Source organism: Anas platyrhynchos, chromosome 1, assembly GCF_047663525.1.
Source record: "Anas platyrhynchos isolate ZD024472 breed Pekin duck chromosome 1, IASCAAS_PekinDuck_T2T, whole genome shotgun sequence".
Taxonomy (NCBI): domain Eukaryota; kingdom Metazoa; phylum Chordata; class Aves; order Anseriformes; family Anatidae; genus Anas; species Anas platyrhynchos.
The window spans coordinates 91,811,084-91,835,167 of NC_092587.1; the positions used below are offsets into that span (position 1 = coordinate 91,811,084).

The 24,084-nt window shown below is 40.4% G+C and overlaps 1 long non-coding RNA gene across 1 annotated transcript; it reads right to left on the minus strand.

Moving 5' to 3' along the window:
* Positions 1 to 350: 350 nt before the first annotated feature.
* Positions 351 to 6,153, minus strand: LOC110352522 (uncharacterized). The gene is made up of 2 exons (XR_002401570.4): positions 4,760 to 6,153; positions 351 to 3,569 (listed from the first exon to the last, which is right to left on the minus strand). It is a non-coding gene; the product is annotated as an uncharacterized lncRNA (long non-coding RNA).
* Between the last annotated feature and the right edge of the window lie 17,931 nt (positions 6,154 to 24,084).

Below are 24,084 nucleotides of genomic sequence, written 5' to 3' on the forward strand. Positions count from 1 at the left end.
AGATGAGCAGACAAACTGCTGCTTGACTTGTGTAAGTGTGGGCATGGGGGTGAGAGGGGGCTGCATAAAACTGGTTGTGTGGTCATGAGGGGCAAGGCTTCCATTACAACAGAAAGTAAACACACTACACAGAATCCAAGCATGCTTTGGTGTAAAGCCATCTAGCAAGCACCCTGGTTTTAACCTACCACCCTGCTAGCTGGCCCCAAGCCCTGGATGAAACACTCTTAAGAATAATTTCAGTAGTCTTGAAATGAAGCTGTTTCTGGTGGAGAACCTGGCCATCATTCTGTACCAGGAGCACTGGCTTTCCTCGTCATAGTGGCTGTTACTTAAAAAGTTACAGCTGCTTCCAGAGTACCTTTTTCTTTATTTTTTTTTTACTTTAACATATAATAACAACAGAAATAACACCACAGGCAAGATGACATAATACTTTACTGTTGATATTTCAGGTTGGTGTTGCTTTCCATCCACATGTGGAACTCGATTGTTATAGACATAGTTCAAGTCTTTTAACACCTTGGTGTGTTACAGGGTAAAATACCGCTTTACAATTCTTGTATGTGTTAGTGTGAGTGATGAGAAGTGGTTCACAGGCAGAAGTCAGAGGTGGAAGCAAGGAACTACCTGCCTTTGTGGCTAGCTGAACCAAAGTAGCCCTAAAAACATGACTGCTCTTCAGGAGGCTGGTACAAGTGTAGGAGAGGTAATGTCCTTCGGACAGGGTACCAAAAACTGGTCAGTCATCTATCATCAGAATGGGTTCCTGGTGAAAGGACTTCCATAAGCCCTCTTCAGAGGGAAGTAAACTGAGGAACAGAAACATTTGTTCTGCATTATGTTATATCTGGATTTGCTGCTGCAAGTGAAGTTGCCACGTGCTTAGACCACAGGAGCTGTTGAAGAGGCAGCCAAGAAAATGCCATAGCAAGGGCAAAATGACCTGTGTTGCAATACTGTACTATAATGTAACAGCACCTTTGTTGTTATTTCTTATCAGTTTTAACCTAACAACTCCAGGTTTCCTTTAGAAAAATTGTAAGAGAGTCTGAAAGGTGTGGGGAGATTCTAGTCTCACAGTCTTTAAGCAGGGTACTGAAGTTTGTCAGCAAGACAGGAAATTAATAGTTTTGAGGCTGTGTCAGCTTTGTTTCACAATATAATTTGGACTGAGTGACATAGCTGTTCCCCAGTAGCACATATGTTCTCATTTAACTGGCCTTCAAACAATGCAGCCACTACCCTTCTCCCGGTTCTTATGGATTAGCTTGATGACTAATTTTGGTAAAGTTCAGGGTGACGTGCAATACGCTGCTCATCTGATAAGCCGCGGACACGTCACCAGAGCTGAGTGATGCTGCTTTCTGAAGGAATTCACATTTTGGAATTTCTCATCCGCTCCCACAAATCCTCAGCTGAGAAGGCAAGATCAGGACACACGCTTAAAAACCTGGGAATGGCCCTGTGTCAGACACAACAACGGATGCAGTGCCCAGAAGTGTAGGAGTTGTAGGGCTGATTTATGAGCGTGCTATGGGAGAGAGTATTCCAAAAGGCCTCTTGCCATTTCCTCCTAGCGCAACGGCTATGAGGACCGGCCTTGCAGCAGGAGAGAGGTCAGCAGAACACGATTACATAAGGCTGCTTGCTATGCCGAGAAACACAGATGGCTGAAAAGTGTTTCATTTTTTTAAACGAAGTCACATGCGGGAGAGCAGCAGTTTGAGGCAGACAAGGAGTCTCCGAAGAGCAAATACAGCAAGAGTTGGTTTGTTCTCGTTTTAATTGAAAATAAGGTTGGAATCTGTCCAGGAAGTAGGTTTTGAAGGAAATGGTTGGCTCGCTCACAGTCCAAGCAATTTAGAATCACCTCCCATTATTTGTATTTCATCTTCAAGCACTTTGCAGACGTATTCAGATGCTTGTATAGATAGCCATCTAGAAGAAACTAGGTCTAAATTCAGATGGGATCATCTGCTTGGATTGAATTCCACACAGTGCAGCAAAACAGGGTTTCAGCAGTTCTTTGCTTCTCAGTAAACAGTCATTCACCACTATTTGGTATGAAATACACTGCTGCTTCTCCTTTTTACCCCAATATTGTTCTGTCACATGTTAATCCAGAATTACATTTTGTTCTTGATAGATGGCTACAGAAGAACAAACCTCAGTACAGAAGTTACAGCTAGTGCTATACAGATTTACAAACTGAAATTTCTGCTCTTGCTGACCTTTTTGCAATTTTATTGTTTTATTTTTTTTCCTTTTTGATCTTTGTTGCAATTTAAAACTCTCTCTGATTTCTTTTCATCTCTAAGGGCTAAAGACCGAGATTTCCTGACTTACAGTGGCCTTTTTTCTCCTTTTAATTTAATTCATTACTGCCTATAATAAGCCTTTGCTTTAAAAATATTTTATAACAAAATCAAACCAAAGTGAAAGAAAAGTTACTATAGAGCTACAGTTATAACTGTCAGGGTGAAAATCAATTTCAGACACAGATGTACAAGGAATAACATTTCAACAAGTTGATTTATAAACTATGCTAGACATTATATATTTAAGCAAAATCAGCGTTCCTGAAAAGTACTAGAATGACAGTGCTGGAAATTGAATACCTCTCTTCGGTGTGACAATAGCACTATTTACACTGTGTTTCCTTTTTTTTTTTTTTTTTGCAAATGAAGATGTGTTTTCTTTGCCTTGCCTCTCAGTGGACACATCATATAGGGAATTTGCAATTTTATTCAGCATCATCCTGAGCCTAAGGCAAACAGCAGGAACTCTTGATCCTGACAGCTTTTTGCACAGCCTACTTTGAAATACCTGAGAGGATGGAGACTCCATAGTCTTCTCAAGTGATCTATTCCACTGCAATTACCATCACCCTTAAGTCCTGTAAGCTTTTCTACATGTCTTAAACTAAATCTGCCATATTGCAGTTAAGTTGGTTCTTCTTCATTTCACCAGGGACATGGAGAATAGATTATTATGTTCCTCCTTTTTGCTGTGATTTGGACAAAGACTTAAAACTAAGTGGGAGAACAGATAGCATAATAGGGTCGCAGGGTGGACATGAAGAAACACAGTAGACCATCTGCTCAGCATCTTAAACAAGTGCGTATCAATCTACGTGTGAGATGAAAGGAGCTTGGGAGTAAGGTAGAGAATCTGGGAGTCCTGCTGCCCAATTGATGTGATGTCTGAATTGGCAAAGCAGACCCGGGCTGGACTGAGTCATGGCTTTTCCATTAGAAAGCTCTAGCCTGTGGAGGGAGGTCCTCCGCTGGGAGTTTTCTCTTCTCTAGATCAAAACCACACAGTTCGTTGAAACTTGTCTTTGTAAATTTTATCTTTTGAACATTTTCTAATCTTTTTGCTCCTCTCCAGTGGACTGAATCCAGACGGAAAAAGATCCTGAACAGATAATCCAGTGATCATCTAAGAGCTGAGTCAGAAGTGTGGTCTCTTGCGTCAGAAATGTGGTCTCTTAAGCCCTAAACGGATGCTTCTTCATAGCTGACCAAGTGTCTTCTCTTGACTCCTCAGAATGATGCAGCTGCACCCTTAAAGTATAACGGGGCCAGGTGAACCTCAGTGTTTTTCTGTTTTCTAGCAAAGCGCCCACTAACACAGCTATGATGGGTACACCTGTTCAACCAGAACTGGGTTGTGCTTAGATCTCCATTTCAATGAGACATTCAAACAGATACTCAGTAGCCTTTAACTATCCCCCTACAATCAGAGGACCTTTTTAACGTGCATGTCTAGGGAAACAAAGAAGGCTCTGCAGTGATAAGGAACAGTTTGTAGTCGCTCCATCATCCATATACTGGTTTTTCTGTTAGACAGGAAAGTGCCTGGTGTCCCAGCAAAACATAACGTGAGAATGCCATGCCCAGCTGCGTGCAGAGGAAGAGTATCACAGAGCCAGGAGCCAAGAGAGGGGTGCAGCATCTGGTGGCAGCAGAAGGATGTGCCTGCGAGCACCATCCTTTGAAGCACGGGGCCTCCGCTAAATGTCTTCCTCCTGGCACCACCCCCCCTCTGCAGTGGGACCCCATATGCCGAGCACAGCTAGTGAGGGAGTAATAAATCAGGGTGAGCAGCTGTGCCTGCCAGGAAAGGTCAGGCAGCAGGAGCAAAGCTGGGGGACAGTGATGCGAGCGTGGGGTGGGATGCAGGGAAGGAGCTGGAGGCAGCTCTGAGCCATGCAAGGCTCATACAAGGGGCATGAAAGGTAGCAACCTCTTCAAAGGGAGAAGATGGGTTAAAAAAACGATGCTGCACTCATTTGGTGTAAAGTGCTCGAGAAGTTGAGGTCAGTGAGAGAACCCAAATTAGTGTGGAACAGGAAATACTGTTTAACAAAGGGAAAAAAGGTGTCAAACAGTAAGACACAGTCACTTAACTAGAATCTGGGTGGTTTTTGTAGAGACACAACAGGAAATTTTCCACAATACGTGGCAATTACTGATATAGTATTTTTGACCTATCACATTGAAAAAAAAGCTAAGTTTTCTGAAGACAGAAGGGCTTGTTTCTTGGGCCTCATTGATTGTGTACAGACACCGTTCTTTGAAGGGTTGAGGGGGGGAGACGAGAGGTTTCTTGTGGAGCTGAAGACTCAATAGCAGGCTGGTAAATTCTGTAAAGATTTCACTTCTCCAGTCATGCAGTACTCAGAAACAAGCCAGGATGCCTCTGATTTCTAGTTGCTAATGAAATTGTATCGTGCTATTGCTTTGCTACTTACCAAAGCACCTTGCAGTGTTTAGATGCCAGGCGTGCTAGTTTTTCTTCCCGTCTTTTAGCCCGGTTCAGCTGTGACCGGCTCATTTCTTCGGGAAGCCGGGTAGCCACCTCTGCTGAAACCCCGGCAGATCCGCAATACGCATTCTCAGTGGAGGGAGGGCAGCAATTATTGTCTCCGCAGCCCCCCAGACCCCTTAATTCCCTCTCCCCCCTCCTGCACCCGGCTGGGCTCCGCATCCCTCGGGCCGGGGCTGGGCGGCGTGCTCAGAGCTCCCCCCGCCGTCCGGCGCTGCTCCGGCTGGCAAGAGGGAAGGTCTGCGGGAGTTTCTTCCTTCACTTACAGCAGAATGAGGGGCCGGCGGGTTTTGGTGGGTTTCCTTTTATTTTCTTCGAGGTTCTTCTTTCCTGCAGGGTAGCTAGAGGCGAGTGTTGCAGGCTTTCGCACTGAAGGGACGCGATGGCTCACGTGGAATTGCTCTGTGGCATCACCCTCGCTTACTGACCCCACCACCCTGTAGCCCCCCAGCCCAAACAAGGATCTGGGACAAGGATTATCACCCGCGGGCTTTGGCACAGGATCACAGCAGGTCAGCAAACAAATTTGTCCCAACACAAGGTTGCCCCTTGGGCTGCAGGGGTACAGGGAGGCAGAGGCAGGGAGGATGAAAACGTCCTTAAAAGTCAGAAGTTCCTGAACTGAGCTAACCAGACAGCTCAACATGCGGAGTTTGCTACAACAACAGCTCCTCTCTGTGTCACTGAGATGGCTCTTTCAGCAGCTACGTCTTTACGCAGAGAAGCGGCGCTGCCTGGGCAGGCAGTTTGTTGGTATCAGCTCTGCGGTGAGAGCCTCTCAGCATCTGACATCTCCAGAGCCTCCACTGTTTCACCTTTCACAGGGGTCGTAGTCTGCTTCTCTTCTTTGCTTCTGTTGAAGTTTTTTATTCTTCTTCCAAAGCGGTTTTGCAAATCCTGCCCCCCACCCCTTATCTGCTAATTAACCCTTTTCCTCATCAGACATCAGTAAGACTTTTCAAATATAATTACAATTTAATCTGTTTTTCCCTGTAGGCCGTTTGTTTCCCTTTACACTTTGAGTTTCCTTTATTTCTGCTGCTAAATTGTTCTCCGTTTTCATCCTTCTCATGGTCTCACTCTTTTCATTAGTCCCACATTCTCCAAAAAATTCTTTGCGGTCACAGTATCAATCGGCGAAAAGAAATGTGGCCAACAGCTGAAAGTTGTCCTTTTGATCAATTCAGCCAAGAAACTGCTTACAGCCTCCTGGCTCCACTCACAGACTACCATTCAGTGACCTCTCCAAGGGTCAAGTACTAACAGGGATCGGTATTCATGTACAGAGCATTTCCAACCACTGTATCCTGAAACATGAATTACAGCATTCTGTATTCCAAGAGGCAACTTTGAATTATTTTATTTGTCAAAATGCAGCACCTCAACTCACTTGGGGCAAAGTGTTTTCTTCTGAGGACATACTTTATCAAAATGCTCTCCTCTGTGGGGCAAGAAATTTTCTGTGAAGTTACCACGGACTAAATGGTTTCCCCTCCTCCGATTCGCACTGTGTTTGATATTATCTTGGCTGTGATTTCATCAGAAACCGTGAACAAAACAGTGTGGTAAGGCAGCGAGCAGAAGACCTTCACAGGAAAATTAAATGACACAAGAAGTGGCGTTAGAGATTTGTAATGAGGGGGCTGCTGAGAGAATGCTGGCAGCATAAATGTCAGGGAACAAGCAAGCTGTGAGAGGTGTGATTGCTCAAATGAGTGTTGAACGTTCCTGGTTATGAAAGGCCCCCGTGCCATTTTCCATGCAAGTAGCAATGTGAAAATCCAATGATCCACCAAATTCTTTCATTCTCCTCGTCACATAAAGTTCCTTATCTAGTTGCAATTTGTTATGCACTTCTTCCTCCTTTGTCTTTTACGCACAAAGGCGTTCTCATCCCAGCACTGCAGAAAGAATGAATGTGTTCCTGCGTGTTGTGAACAGAGCCGGCTTAAATTTCCTAGATAAAACATAGCTTGGACAATAATAGTGTCTTCAGGAGAGGTTGTTTTTTAATATGCTTTTTCACATGCTAGTTTTAAAAAATGGAAAACTTGACATCAGTACAGATAACTCCAGTTGGTGATAACTAGGATTTGGTAATCCAAAAGAATTAGTTGTCATTTCAGTGAACACTGAAGGGCTTGGAAACTGGGTACATGATAAGTATAGAAGAATATAAATGGTTTTGAAGCCTAATTCTTTGGTTTAGGTCATGCCTAAATTCACACTGCATGAACTCCCTTTCTGGATGAAAATCACATTGAAAAGGTGGCATTCTTAGTGTATACTCTATTTCTATACCAATGGCAGGCTTCAGGAAACCCTCCCTTCAGCAGCCACAGTAAAGTATCCCCAAGGTTTTGACTGCAGTTTTGCTGGACCTTACATGCCTTCTCTGTTAGGTGACTGATTTTGCTGGTTCACAGAGCAGTTAAGAGAAGTATCACTGGGAAGTAAAAATCATCATTGCATCTTCTGTAGGTGCAATACTTAGAGATTCAGTCTGTGAGCTGAACAACCCCTCCTCACTCTCTGTGTCCTGAAGAAGACAGGTCTGATGAGGGACTCCTGCAAGAGGCAAACGAAATGCTCATCTCCATTCTCATTAGTTGCTGAGAGATTTAACCTAGGAAGGGAGAAGGAGCTCCCTGGGGCAAGGCCCACCAGCACCCTGTCAGGGTAGCAAAGGGAGCTGTGCATTCCCTAGGGCAGGGGCACGCTCAGGTAAAGCTGGAGGAATAAAAAGGATTGGCTTGGTGCTGCAGTGCTGAAAATCCCTGCAACTGACACATGAAGGTGAGAAGAAACACAGCTGGAGAAAAGAAAAACAAAAATCACTTTGGACCAACAAGAAACATTTCATTCAGCTGCAACCTACTTATTTTAGGTGCATAGATATAGGGAATATGAATTTTGTTCAAGCTTTTTTTCCTTCAGTTTATGTCAACTTTAAATCACATTAATGTTAAGATGAATAAGATTCCAACCAAAACGGGGAAATCTAAAGAGCTTCTCTGAATTAATAACAGTAATGAAAGAAAATATTTCCAAAACAAGGATTTCATGATGCCAGCATCTAAATGAGGCTTTTGAAGTCCCTCAGCACACACATGCACCCACTTTTCTTATTGGCCAAATGCTGAGTTCAGTGAAACATCCCATCCTTCAGTGTGTTTACTGGTTGTTACACACCAGTGCCAAAATGACTTGGGGAATTATCCCAGGCTACTGGGTATAACGATGCTGGGGAGAGAGAGAATAAACTTGGTCTTAAGGCTGTATTGTATTACGGTATGCAATTAATGGCTGTGTTGGGAGAGCAAATATCTGGGAACATAAATTTAATTATCACCTAGGGGCTACCAGGGAAAAGCAGAAAGTTTAACATCATCAGTTAGGCTGAAGAGCTCCCACCCCAGGGGCTCAGATCACTTTGCTGGGAGAGCTCGCAGCCCCATCAGACACACATAGAGGGTAAAGCAAGAAGTAGCATCCAAAAGTTTGGTACAATCTCTGACCTAATACAATGTGAGTTCTTTCTTTATTGATTTGAAATCCTCCTGTTTTTCTGGTCTCACTCATACTTTTTCACTTCTGGCATCGGTAATATCTGTCATAAGGAACATAACTCAAGTGACCTAATTTTTGGCAGTTATGAGAGCTGTAAAATAAAGTACTACTCTTATTTCACACCATTAGGTCAAATTAACTTTATCAGCTGGAACTCATCTTGGTGACCAGAGGCTGTGAAGAGCCCCCTTGTGCTCCTTGGTTCTGGTTGTGCAATTGCTGCCAAATGAAGAAATGTCTGTACCCTCTGAGCTGCAGAGGGCAGCTGTGAGTCCCAAGCTTGGACGGTCTGGCAATGCTCTTCCATCATGCAGGTATTTCCTAACATGTCTTGCAGACCCAAATTTCTCTCCTCTTTTGGGGCCAGAGTTGCTTTCCCACCCAAATGCTTAGCACTTCCATCGATTTCCAGACTTATCCAGAGTAAAATATTTCAGTGAGAAACACATAGTTGATAAAGCTATGTTCAGGGAAATTCTTCATTGTTGTCTGCCTCAGCAGTGAACCAGCAGAAAAATCCCAGCCAACAAACTGTGGTGGTGTCCAGGGCTGGGGGATAGTGAGCTGCTGGGGTTAGAAAGGAAAACAAACAAACAAACAAAAACAACACTGTCCCACCACCAACAAAACCAACATATCTTTCACATCTTTTCTTGTAAGACTGATTCTTGTTTGTAGGGGCAATACTTTACATCAACTTCTCAATGAAATCTGTCTTGAAGTGTCCATGGTGCACCGGGTGCAATGAAACAAACCTAAGTGAGCCTCATGTTTATGCTTCTTCCTCTCCTTTTTCAGGTTATTGCTCCCTTCTGCAACCTGACTTTGCTTTCATCTTTTCTCCTTCAAATAGTCCCTTATGAATCCTGTTTCTCATCACAAAGCTTCCATTTTTTCCACTTCTTCTGTAACAGTCATATCTTTGAGAGATGCCATCAGTAAACAGAGAGTTGTGTGGTCTAGAGATCTGTGTAATTAAGTAGTCAGAGCTCGCACCCTGAAATAAATGGATCGCTGCTAAATTGCTTGGCTCTCGGTGATTGCTGAACACTGGAATTACAGAGCTAAGGAACCACTGGTAGCAATTTACCTCTCCAAAACACTCTGGAAATGTGGATGACAATGGAAATGTGCTCAAATAGTGCTGGCAGCAGTGGGAGGCAGTCATAAGGAAGACAGACAGAATATAGCCTCGTTTTTATGACAATACATGACTGATATTTTTGATAGCTTTCCATTAACTCAGGCAAAGATGACTATGATATTCCACACTACAGAAATTTGAGGACCGAGTCCTGCATTCCAGGGAAAAGTGCTACGTACAAGAAACAGCTTTTTAAAAGAGCAGAAAAAGAACTCAGAAAATTGTGAGTCTGATCTGATGCTGAAGAATTGGTTTGTCAATTTGCAGGGGACTGGCTGAGTTCCTGATCAGGGCTTATGGACAGGGGTGTAAGGAAAGAGGTTAAGAGCGAGACTTTTGGAAAATCAGAATCTGCAAAAAATTGTGGTGATTTGACAAGGAAAGGAAATCTCAAGGGCAGGACTGAAAGACAAACAGTGTTCTGACACTGGGGTCACTGCAAAAAGTTCAGAGAGGAGATGTAGGTAGAAAGAGAAGCAAAGCTCAAAGTCTGAGTATACAAGAGCAGCATGCAGAGCTGCCTGGATTGGGACAAGCGGCACAAAGCCACGTACTCTGAAAAACATTCAAGTGTTATGCCGAATTACATCAACTTCCACAAATGTGCAAACGCTAGCTGGCCATGAACAGCTGGGGTAAGAGGACATCGCCAGCCCCATTTTTACAAGGTAATCCTTCACAAGAGCAACGGACAAGATTTCAGCAAAAGATAAATGCACTGTTAGCCGGAGAGCAAATGGAACATTTATTAATTTTAAGCTCTATACAGGTGTGCAAGCCAGTGTTGTATCAGAGACAGTGATAGCAGCAAGGAAAGAAGAGCCCAGATAAGACAAATGGACAGAATTCAGGATTGCTGTTGTGATCTTACTGCCATTAAGAGAGTGAATGAAGGAAAGGTACAAGTAAATAACATACTGCAAAGGTTCAATTTATAATCATATCAGGGACAAAAATATCCCTTACTGATTTTCAAACATGTCAAGTTCTTCATCTTATGCAGTGGTGCTGCACCTTGGAAGAAAGAATGACAACATTGGATTCTTCACCAGTGCAGAAGAAAGCATTCAGTAGAATACAACATAAACCTGAAAAAGCAACTGTTCCACTGCACGTGGAGGCACAAAGAAAGGAGCTGGCTAAGCTTATCATTGTAGGGAAAAAAAAGCAAGGAACAGAATAGAGCAAGATAATTTCTGTAGGAAAGAAACAAATGTTTCTCTAAGCAATAGAATGAATGAAGCTTGTAGATTACGTCTCTAGATTAAATGTTGTTGTTGTTTTTGTTGTTGTTTTTGTTGTTGTTTGTTTGTTTGTTTGTTTGTTTTGAATTATACAAAGATATTCTGCTGTGTTTGCAGCAGACACCAAGAATATTTTCCTCCATTTTTCCTCTCATCCTCTGCAGAATATTGGCAAAATGTGGCCTGCAACGTTAGGCTAGAGAAGCTGCCGGAAAAGATAAAAAAATGGTTGGGAGGAGTGAATTTGTGAAAGTCCTAATTCCAGTTTTCCTTCTTCTCTGCCATGCATTTTATGAAACCGATAGGAAATAAATATCCTTAAGTCCTCCTCCTCTTTGTGAAAATTTGGTAGAACATTAGAACATGGCAAGGCAAACACACAGCCAGGGTACCACAGGAACACTGGCTCTGTAGGAAACTAAGCTAATCCTTTAGCTGTATATTGATTGAACAGAAAATCAACAGCAACAATAAAGTAAAAATGGAAGGTAAGCAGCTCCTAGGTGGGTTTCTGTTGCTGGACCACCAGTATGGTTATGGTAAATGTTTTAAGAGAAACAGGGCCCATGTATCACATAAGTAGTATGGCCTTGGGGAGACACTGCTTCTTCCAACTGATGTTTAGACTGTCTGATGCCAAATGTTTTGCAGTGGAGTATGTAAAATGGAATTTGATGGGACTAGTAGTTATCATAGCCCAAGCAGATGCAAAGATCTCCTTGTATGCTGTCTTATTTATAATGCAGATTTCATATTTGGATATGTTTGCCCTTTTCTGCTGTCCGCTTGCTGACCTCTTTACCTAGCTTGCACCTAGTTGGCTGTATTTGCTAAATGTATAAGCTATACACAGCATAATCACAAAGCCTAAGTAAAACAGAAGAAAGGTCAGTGTTCAATGTTGTATTTCACATACTAGTGAACAAAAACATATTCCAATTTCACAGGTATCTGATATTTTTCTGCAGGTTTGACAGTATCATTTCTGCAATGTTTTCCTATATGATCTGACTAAGATAGCCACTTAGGGCAATTTAGTTCAGTTCTACATAACTGAGGTTTTTCAAGTGGCATTAATGTGATACAAATGAGAAATCCTCTTCTTTTCCCTCTTTTTTTTTTTTTTTTTTTTTTTTTGCCAAATTGCTTTCTGAACCCAGGTAAATTTTTGAAATCAATATCATTCCGTGTCTATGAGCTCACCTAGACATTATGTGACAAACATAATACATGCTTTGAACTTCTAGCTTTCCTTGTCACCTTCTAGTCCTTTTATTTATTTTATTTTTATTTTTTTTTTTGGAATAAAGAATGAATGGGTCTATTCCTGTTCATCTTTACTTAGTTTCTGCTGGGTGAACAACATTGCCCTACCTTACCTGCTTAATGTACTTTGAATGTAGATTAAAATAGGTAGCAAGGGGAGTTATGTGTCATGCAGTAGTGCTTTCTTAAAATAATGTGTGGGAAGAAGGGAAATAACCTGGAGTTTTCCACTCCTGCTAATTGCCTTCTTTACCAGTTTATTGTAACATGTTCCATACCGCACACTTTGTGCTCACTCTGCCATAGAAGTGAGCCAGCAGTATTTGAGTATGAAAGACCTTCTGGTGTGTGGTGAAGCTCTATTATTTGTCCTGCCTTTTTAGAAGATAAAAGCTGCTAACTAGCTTGCTTTATTTTTATTCTGCAGCTGTGATATCCTTAGCTGTCTTTCAAGCCCATTAATCAGTTTCCCAATCTAGAAGCAGGGCACAGATGTAGAGAATCTGCTTTTTCATACACCTCCTTTCTGTCCTGAGCTCATGGGTTCCCTGGCATTAACAACCAAATTGAAGCCATCAGTTCCAAATTAGAAATGCAGATAAGCTCTCATGAGTTGGCTCTTTGGCAATGCCCCTTTAGCTACTGATCAGCCTGAAGCTCTGGTGTTCCGTTCTACCTTTGTCTTTGTGTACTTCTGCGATCCGGTAATTTGCCCTTATATTTCAGTAGCAGATGCAAACTGGCTCTGATTGTGCCCAACAAGGGACTTTGGATGTGATAGTGTTTTTTATGTCCCTGTATTGTAAGGGTATGTTTCCAGCCTCCTTGCTCGAGGTTCCTAACAAATAATAAGGATGAAACCAACTGTTCTCTCCCCTAAGTTATGAAACCTGTTTATTTTATTTTTAGGTTTTACTCAAAGCATCCTAAAAGGAAAAGGGAATCAAAGCATCATAATATAGTCTTCTAGGCTCTTAGAGAGTCTTTAAGCAATATGTGTAGAAAAAGACATGAAGAGTTGATAATGTTCTTGTTCTCCTGTTTTGTATTAGGGTGGACTTGTACTGAGGACTTGCACTCTCCCTGAGAATCTTCTGCTGATCCTTGCCCAAAATGTGGTGAGTACTATGGAGAAACTGTAGTAGATGCTACACTTTGTTCTAAGTACATATGTAAGCTGAAGCTGAGGATCTTTCATTTTTGTTTAATAGACAGTGGAACTTCAGTTCTCAACTACATTTGTTTTTTACTTCTAAACTTGATGATTGTATCTCTTCAGAATTAAGAAATCTAATCACTGAATCCAATAGCTTTATTTAGCGTAATACAACCTGTCTTCCCAGTGTGCAGAATGTGTTTAGTACTAATTACCCTTGTTATTGTTGTACATCCATTTTACAAGCAAATTTTTAAAATCTCTAGGTACTGTTATGACATGTTATTTTGTGCTGCGCAATAAATTCCTTGTTAATTGCCAGTTTCCAAATGTTACCCACTGTGGTTACTTTATCCCCGCCCTGTCCATATGATCAATATGTACTGTGGGAAACACGTAGAGTTTGAGGTAGGAATGGAACAATGAGATATCTCACCTGTAGGAAATTGAGCCTGTGCTTGTTAATGTTGCTCCATCCATAGAGCTAAAATAAGAAATAGGAGCTCAAAAGGCTTTTGGCCTTGAAGAAAAGGTTTGCAAGGAGGGAAAGTGTAATAAGAAGGTGGCTATAAGTTGCAAGAACGTATTTAATGAAGCAGACTGAGTAAGGGGTACTGCCAGAAATTCTGGTTAAAGCCAGCGGGGATAAACTTGGTGCAGATGTTATGCAGTTGTCCAGAACTAATTAAATTATTCAAGAATGATGATCAGTTGGAAAAGGCTGAAGCCATCTTCTTCGTGAATAGAAGAATAGTTGTCAAAACTATTTTGCTGGGGTTATTGGTTGTTTTGACTTTATGATTTTGTTTCAGGACTGTCCCAAAAGCCCTATTTTGATCAATTAGAATGTGTTTTCTTTAATTACATCACTGATGTTTCTTGTGGGCAGAGGTTCTTTGTTGCTGGGAGCTAGTAAGTACTGTGGTCACATACTGACAAATAACCATCTTACATTAACAAATCACCTGAGTTCCTACATGTCCCCCATTACCAAAAGATTGGTGCCCCAAGTTAATCTTGCACTCAGTGCTGTTGAGCATTGCTGACTGGTGTATCTGGGTTTCACTCTAAGTTATAAAACACTGGCAGTTCAAGAGCGATGAAAGTGCAAGGCACAAAAGGCTTGTTAGCAGCCAGCAAAGGTAAGATGTCCAGAGACATAAGCCAACACCTTGCTCTATGGTGGCTTAAAATCTGTTGTTTATAACTGATGTCCTTGGGGAAACATGGCAAAGTGAGAACAAGGGGGTAGGCATTGTGCTTTTTAAATTACATGTGTACTCTTCACATTTTTACTTCTTTTACTGTCATGAAACTGGAAATAAATGCTTGTTACTGTAAGTGACTGCAGGTTCATAATGCAGTGGTTGGTACTCCTGTTACATGAGGCACACCCAGAGTTACAAAAAGAAGGCATGTCACTTTCTTGCTGAGACTGTAGAGTGTGCCTTGAGGGTGGAGAGCAGTTCAAAGGATGGTGGTAGGATGCACAATCAACTTTGTGATTTTATACTTTGAGGAAAACAGCAAGTGCTCTTATGCTTCAGACCTGTATGCTAATGTAACTTGGGGTAAAGTCTTTGGTAACATATTCCAGAAGGCTTGAAAATGGTTGTAAAGAATATATGAAATATTCAGGAACATTGCTGCAGTACTTCTTATACTGACAGATTTACCAGCTGAGGGAAGGGGTTTGAGGTAGCCAATCTATCTGCAATATCCCAAGGAAGTGCTAGACAACAAATGGCTGATTTAGATTTGGAAGTTATTCCTGCTCCTTGCAGCATCTGTGCTATAGAATAAGAGAAACCTGAGAAAGTACTTAAAAATGGAATAATCAGAGATAAGGGGGAAAAAATAGCTAATAAAACACTCTACTGGAATCCTTTCTTTTATCTCCCGGAGTCTAACGCTCTGTAGGCTTTTCTGTAGCCACTCCTCTATCTGTGACTACCATGTCTCATGTCTTGTTGTGTGTTTGGTTTTATTACAAGACATATTTTGTGCTAGATTTCAGTTAGCTAGCCAGGAGATGGAAATACAGGGGGAAAAATCAGAAGCTGTACTTATTTAAAAAATAAAATTACAAATAGGGCACTCTTCTTTCTGAGAGATCAAAAGATGGCCTAAAAACTTTAAATACCTAGGTGGCTTATAGGCAACATATTATTTATATCTTCCTTTATCTTTGTGTGGAGGGTGTTCCTAGGAGAAAGAGTCATAAGTATGTACTGTAGCTGCTGAAACAGCTTGGCAGTGTTATGGGCACCACCCATAGTTGTTAAATTTTTGAGTTTTAAGCATATGAGAGAGGCAGATAAAAGTACAAACATACACATGCAGGAACTGAACATGATCAAACTTCAGTCTTGGCTTTTTTTTTTTCCTTAATGTGTAATTAAAATTTTGTCATCTCTTTAGATTATGAAACATAACTTTAATATGAGTTCTGCTTTGAAAAGTGATCTTACAAATGACTCCATGGAATACCTGGTTTTTATGCTGTGCTGATTAGCAAAGCAAAGTGCTAGTGCTAAAGCCTTTGGTAGTGACAAAGATTGTGCAGCTGGAGCAGAAAACTCCTGCGGGAAAAGCTCAGAAAATCAAGGCTGCAGTTGTACAGATTTCAGAAAGTCAACAACAAGAATGGTCAATTTTTCTAATGTTGTGGGTGGTTGGCACAGTTACTTTCACAGTAAAATGAAAATTGGACTAAATTAGTCATCTAGCAGTTGTGTTTTCTTTCCCTGCTTTAATGCATATTTTTATTTTTTTTTATCCTCCCCTTCCCCCACTGATCATTTTAAATGTGTTCTGAAGTTTTACCAACTTTGGGTACTTTGCTGACCACAAACTGAAATACCTCTGGTTTAGAGGCCAGCCTATTGTCTCCAGGCTATTCTTGTTCTTAAGCATGGACTGGAATAACACTGAACACTCAGTGTGCCAAAGATGACTTCCCATACCTAGTGGATCTCTTCCAGATCTCTTCTGTAAGGGTGTCTGCTATATTCAGAGCAAAATTAAAAATCAGAACGAAAAGGAAGAATGTTTAACTCTTCTGTATCTGTGCTAATATTCTTAATAGGGTTGTAAATGCAAACATGAAATAATCACTTTGAAAGCATTGCTTTTTTGGCAATTAAAAAAAAAAAAAGCAATATCTTAAATAGTAACCTTAAGTGAGCAGACACTCCAAATCACTCCTATAAAGATATTGCACTAAAAAGTTATTTTTAAGTGTCATCATATACCTAGACACTTTCAGATTAAATCTTTCTTGCTTAGATTTTAAGAAATATAAGTTGGCTATATTTTTTGCTCAAGGCTATTTCAAGATTCATCTTCCTGTTTAAAAATAAACAAAAAAATAAAACCCTACTCATATCTCTGTGGCTTTGGTGTTCTTTTCAGCTAATATTGGGAACCAGGAATTGAAAACAAATATTACTTTCAAGGTATAAATCTAGCCTAATCTAGCCTGGAGCAGTAAATATATGTAGTCTTTCTGGATAACTTCTAATAAATGACTAGCCTAAAAAGACTTTGGTTAGTGCCTTAGGCAGTCAGGTATGATCCTGATGACGTGTGTTGAGAAGATGAATAAAACAGAAGAAAATGGTTGTTTTAATCAGTTTGTTTATGGCTCACTCATGGGCTCCTGTGGCAGTTTGGACTGAACCCTGCAAGCTTTGCCTATTAACGCTGCAGAAATAAACTGGGTTTTAAGAGGATCCAGACTATGACATAGAACAGATTTTGAGATAATAGTTTAAGTGCTACAGAACTGTACCTTTCCTTGGCTGAAGATCTAAGGGGGGGGGGGGAAAAACACTCCTGTGAACTGTGATTCAATCAGAGCGGTTGAGACAAGGCTCACCTTGTAGTCGAACGTCTCCTTATACCTTCTTGTACCTGTCATATTCACTGTACTCTACCCTGCTTGTGCTTGAAAAATCTTATCTACAAAGCATGTTCTGCCTTTCAAAGAATAGGGTACATGAGGATTAATTACTGCTCCTAGGAGAACAGCCTGCTAATCTAACTATCCCTGTTAACAAGGAGTAAGGTAAAAGGCCTTCTGAAAGGGCAGTTGGGGTTACATCTGTCAGAAACCTGTCTTAGTTTCATTTTGGGGGTGACAGACACTCTTCAGAGCTGATCCTGATCAGATTTGTTGCTTTTGCTGCTACATATTTAGACGTGATAAAGAAAAGCAAGACTTCTGGTGTAAGTAGTCCTGCCTCATAAGGGGAAACTGCTTTGACATGAGGTAAAATAAACCACTTGGTGACCCAAATAGCAGCTGGATTTCTGTGTTGTTGAGGGTCTTGGAACTATTTAACTCTGGTTAAACTGCACCCAGAGATGAGTGGGTTTGTGCACGTAGCAGGGCTGACTGTGGCCAGTGAATGTCTTTGCCAGCTTGGAGGACTACAGGCAACAATAACTGGCACCCTGTTTGGTGATTTTTTTTTACTTCCAATACCAATCTTGCTCTGTGTTTTTCTGTATAAGTGGGAGTTGGAGTGCTACATTTATACCTGTCCTACTTTCCTCCACTTCTCTAATTTCATCTGGATGCTCCCCATGTCCTTCCTATAAAGAGAAATAAGAATTGGAGTAATATTACTGTCAGCCACAGAACCACAAAATGGTGGTCATGCTGTGGTCATGAGCATCAAGTGCTCCTACACAATGGTAATGAGATGGTGCATTTTTTTTTTCTTAATCTACAAAAACAATAATTATGTAGAAATGGTTAGCAGATGATGACTTCCTAAAGTTCCAACCCTTTTCATTGTAATTGGAGGTGTAGATATCCACCAATCTGGGCTTTCCTCCTCCTATCTCCAATCTCACCTATTTTGAGCTCATAGCTTGTTGTGAATCCCTGGACAAACACCAGCTGTCCCATTCATAAAGAGTTGCTTAGGTTTACTGAACAAAAAGGTATTACAGTTTACAAAGTTTCAGCTGTAGAGTCCAGTCCTCCCTTTGGATAAGCCTGTTGCTCTCAAGGAGAAGGATGGATGTTGTGCGCTTTGACATCAAAGCTGAAGATACAGGATTGTGTATATGGTTTTTATGGCAGGCTTGTGGAAACAGAGCAGGTAATACAACTGGGAGTCAAATGTTTCAGTGTCGTTTAATACTATGGAAATTAATTCAATATTCATCATTATCCACAGAGCATCTCTAGAGGTTTCTACAGTAATGTCACAGCAAATCTATTCAGCTTTTAAGAAAAGAAAGACCATGCTCACAGCTGAGCTAATTTATATTAATACCTAGCATAACAGAAGTCATTTCACAAGATCTTTAGGCATTATATCTACAATTAGTTAAAGAGTACATGCTTTATCACCTTATCTCATTTACTAAGAGTTGGTTCTCATCTATTTGCAAATTTTGCAGGCTTACAAAGATTAAAGGTCTATTTCCAAAACAGCACATCTTGCTAAACTGTTCCTCTATAGAAGATTAATTATTCTAAGTTTTTTTTTTTTTACTATACAAACTAAAAAAACTTCAATACTGATAGGCTGGGGATTCTTTCTCTGTTTAAATTTACATATGTAAATTTCCCTAGGTATCAAAGATCTACTCAAGTTGTGAATTCTCAGTGCTAATACTAACAATAGATACATTCACTACAGTGTGATTACACTGGATAGGCTTAATACCTTTCAAAAAAAAAAAAAAACTTGAATCTGTTATGCAGTTTCTTAAATACAAATTATTTGTAAATCTCATTGACTAATTGTACCTCAAAAATAGCTTCAGTATTGGCATCAGGTCTGCATTGCTTTCTTTGATGTTGTGCACATTCAATGCCACCATAATGCAACTCGGAGCCTTATTTCCTTAGGTATCTGACAACATTAAAACATAAATAACATGGGAATGGCTGTCCTGGGGCTGTCTGAATAGCAATGTAGCTTAACACCTCATCTTCAATCAAGACGATAGAAGGTGCTCTTTCTGATATCTGTTTTGAAAATGACAAATTACTCAAATGAATCACTCTTAACTCTCCTGTAAATGACATCCTGCAAAGCAGGAAACCTGCAACCATGACCACCATTCTGCCTAAACATGACAGTGAGGTACCTCAGGGTCTGAGGATGCAGCTGATAAATGGTGTACCGAGTACTTACTGCGAAGTGGTGCTTGTCAGATACAGGTCAAAAGCTGGGGGAATACTGCTATAGTAATAGCTTTGTTTCACTAGCATTCTTATCAGTAGAAGGATTTGGAAGACCAGAGAGTCAGGTGGGCCTGTTTCTTGTTATATTCAGGATACTTTCCAGACACATGCTTGCAGCTCCTGAATGTGTACACAGACTTTTAATCTAGGTAGCCTGAATATCAGGAAGAGCATAGCTGCCAGCAACATGTGGTGCATGGCAGCTGGGGAGCCCAGTGTATGTATTTACGCAGTTAGCCAGGGCTGTGCCTCCGTGTATTAAAACTATTAGGGCATCAGTCAGTGATGTCCTACCTACCTCATCTAACACTGCTCACGTAGGTTTAGTTGTACCTAAAGTTATGACCAGGCAGTGTAAAAGGACTCAGGCCATTAATTGCTGTTTATTTTCACCCTAAGTTGCCTTTGCATAGTAAGTACAGTGAAAAATGTGTTCAGCTCCATGTATTGAAGTTTTGTGAGAGTTAGGAAAATGTGGGGAAAACAATTTTCCAATATCCTCAAACATCAAATTTTGGAACAGTTCATTCTAACATCATGAGATGAGATGCTGGGCTTCATTATGCTCTCCAGGAAATGGCACACCATGGTAGTTTGTAGAAAGTGGGCCACACAGTAATGCAATACTGTGCCAGGAAAACCATATAGAAAATGAACATTGCAATAACACATTAGGGGAAACTTTTTGTTAAAAGAGGAAACCACAGTCTCCTTTTTTTTTTTTTTTTTTTTTTTTTTTGTAACAAAATTAACTACCGGCCTCTGACAAGATGCTTTAAAAGTTACAGTACTGGTAAATAGTTTATTTCCGTGTGTGGCTATCAATTTTTTTAGTTGCCTTAGAACATCTAGTGAAGATGCATTTACAGACAGGTAATGAAGCTAGTATCAAGCCTTATCGGAAGTGATTGCAATCCAGCAATTAAATTAGATTTCCCTGAAGCAGGTTAATTGAACTACAAGGCAATATTTTGCCAAGATTTATCCTCTTCTGTAAATCTACTTGTGTCAGCTCAGATGGTTCTGAAAGGTCTAGTATCTTCAAAGATAGATTTCAATGTATTTGTACTTTAACCCAGAGAGATATGGTGGTGTTACCTAGAAATTCCTTATGATAATGGTGTTATGATACTCATTTGAATTCTTCGATTTGCTTGTGGGTATGTTGTTGTTGTTGTTTTTAACGTGGATTCTTGGAGGAAGGATGTACTGAGGTATGATGTAATGATGCAAATGTGTATCCTGCTCTTCTGAAGTATTTGAGTCCATCTTGTATACAGAGACTAGATCCAGTATTGTGACTTTCAGGTACTGAAGGCCCATTGTGGGTAGTCACTGTTTTTTCAGCTGCCTCCTCTTAATAATTTGTCTGTCATTAAGGGTAATGTCAATCCTCTACTTTAGATTCCCCAAGAGAAGGGGAGAGTTGATAAGAATAAAGATAAGTGTTGTCAGATATTTAAATGCATCAATGAGGAATACAAAAGTAAGAGTTTTTGTAGAAACCTGGGCTGCTTGTCCCCAAGAGGCTTCAGGTTCCGAGACTGTTTCTTGAAGTTTCTCGAATAACCTTGTATTTTATTGCATGTAACTCACAAGCACTTCAAACATGCCTCCTATATTGGGGTTTACAGCAGTGCTCTGGTGATACAGGGATGATGGTGGTGTCTGAACTGTTCAGTGTTTTAAGAACCGAGCTGGAGGGGCTGCTGAGGCTGGAGATACAGCAGCATGTCCAACCCAACCCTGTCCTGCAGTGGAAACAGGGTACCTCTAGACCACTGTTTCCTCATTGCAATCCACTAGCTCCTCAAACACCATCTTCAGCTCTTCAAGCTGTAAGTTGACTGTCTATTATCAGCCAAATCAAGGTTTTGGTTTGTGTTTGTGGGTTTAGGAAACAGGCATAACTGAGCTGTTAAGTGTCATCTGATGCAGCTCAGGTGAGATAATAATTTGTGCTTCAGTTTTCTGTTTTATATCCCAAAATACAAAATGAATTGTTTTATCTCAAAGTCAGATCGTTTATTACAGATCTCAGAAGAATTTCTATATTCAGTCCAAAAAACGTACTTGATGGCATTGCCCTTTGCAGAGACACTACACAATAATAGCTTCCTCTGGTCAGTGACAGAAAACATCATGGCTGGAACAGCCTCTGTTGCATGATACATGCAGTCATCAAGCAAGCAGTCACCTAAGAGCACCCTTGCAGTTTTTAGTTTAACCCCAGCCACAAACAGAGTCTTTGAGTGCAACAGAAAAAGTATATTGAATTCACTTCACCAAGTTAACCTTAAGAGGAATATTAGAAGAGTTAAGAGTGAAATAGTGCATGCAAAGGTGAACAGTTCAGAGAACAATCTCTACTTGAGAAACAGCTTCTAAATAGCAGGCAGCGAACGAAGCACATAAATTACCTATGTGCCAAACTACCTGAAAATAATTTGGATACTCACTGAAGCAAGGTATTGTATCCAATGGTTCACTGCTAGGGCAGATCCATCTGCTTTCATTTCACTTTATTTCTATCCCCTGTAAGAAAATCAACATACTTTGCCTCCCTAGTCTATAGTCCATAAAATCAGAACAATCAAAATTCCTTCTGTCTTGGATGGAGGTCTGCACACTTACTGTTTTTATTAGAAAGTGCTTTATTTTTATGTGATTGCTTCATCTGAAGGAAGGCAGGAATGAGTAGTTCAGACTTAAGGTACGAGATCAGAATCATTGACTTAACCTTTTGATTCCAGTTTGCTATCAGATGCCAAACTACGGAGCTGACATATAGTGTACATTTAGCCTATCTGTGGGAGTTTATGGGATGTCTGCTGTTAGAGCTGAAATACTGCAATGGAATTGTAAGATTTTTTTTAATCCTACCTGGGACCTTAGTCTAAACTCAGACTTGAAAACTGCTATCTCTATATATCAAATATATATCAGACTTCTCAAATGATGATATGTCATATTTACAGACAACAAATGGAAATGAGAGATGCTGTAGGTCAGGATGTGGGGATGAGTATCAGAAAGTGAGGGGGAGGGAAAACAAGAAGGATGAACCAGGCCAGGATGAGTAGAAAAAGTCACTGGTTCATGAGACTAATTTTTCTGTTGTAATGGAATTTGCCTATAATGTGTTATGAGACCAATATCCTATTTACTTATGGTAACTGCTGAACCTTTGGGCCTCTTACCAAGAACAAGATGCTATGTAATGGCTTTATTGGCACAATCCAGGGAATAGAGAGATGCTGGATTAACGAGAAGATTCTCTACATTTCTTTCATATAGAAGATTCAAAGAAATCATGCCAGAATAGCTAAAATCCCTCAGTTCTCACTGTGAAGTTTGTGCTGCTTATGCCAGAGGATTCAGAGGAGGAATTTATGGCTGAATCTCTCATATACAAGCTGAGAATTTCAAATGCAGGTGTTGATGTGTTCTTTCTATCACCATGCATTCAATGTATTTTAATAAAGTTTGTCATCAGCTGTCTTTGGCATGTCTGTGAGCCATAAAGCTATTGTAAAATAACCGAAGTAATTGAAGATTTAAAAAAAAAAAAACAACCAAACTCTTTATTAAACATTATATTAAAGAAAATCAGCACAAAAGCTGGAGTTCCACATTGACTGAATTCTGTTCTTAAAGGCAACAGGTAATAGTTGTACATCTGCTTTCACCAGGAACAGGGAGAAAACATAATGAGTTCTAGACAGATAGATATGTAGATAGATGCTGTGCATTGGCAGACTGTTAAAGCCAGCCTCCACAATTTATCAAAGGTGATTTTATTCATGGGGTTTAGGCTTCAACAGCTGCAATAGGCACAGCACATGAATCTGAAAACACCTATCTGCATTGTTTGATGCCCACATGCCTTTCAAAATCTAGCCTCACAAGCCAAAGTGGAGGGGAAAAATATCTAAACTACAAGCAGAGCAAAGCCCTGTTTTGATATGACCTACACAAACTATTAGATGTGATATTGAAATTTACTGCTGTGACATTATTTCCATGAATTTCCTTGGTTAAGTTAGAGGCACAGACACCTTAAACCCAGACTAAGTCCAGGAACCTTTTTTTTTTTTTTTCCCAACTATGAAACTTCTGTGTGCATTCACTGGTGATTTGTAAAATCCTGCACTTAAATGTATACATTTTCTGGAGTAAATACTATCAAGCTAATTTCTTAGGTCTGTGTAATTATTTGAGGCTTATATATCCTAGATTTGGGGGGAAAAAAAAAAAGGAGGGGGATAGTACTTACTGGGCACATAGGATGTGGTTGTGGTGTTGTTTAATAGAGTTGACAGCTGTCTGAGAGACTGAGACCCTAATAATATTACAGGTGATCTCTGCTGAGATGGATTATTGAGCATCACGTAGATAAGATGGTTGAAATCTCATTGTAAATGTAATTTGTTTCATGGCTGTTGCCATACCGTATGTGGTAGTGGAGTAGAGAACGTTACACTTGCCTCTAATTCAGTGAGAGTCACAACAGATAAATTGGAGGTCAAAAAGGCCTTTTGGGAGAGCTCTTGCTGAAAAGGGTTATATAAATGTAAAGTATTATTATTATTATTATTTATGAGCAGATTGAGTCAAATGTCATGCTGGATGCATTTCATCAGTCTCAGACTAGACTTGT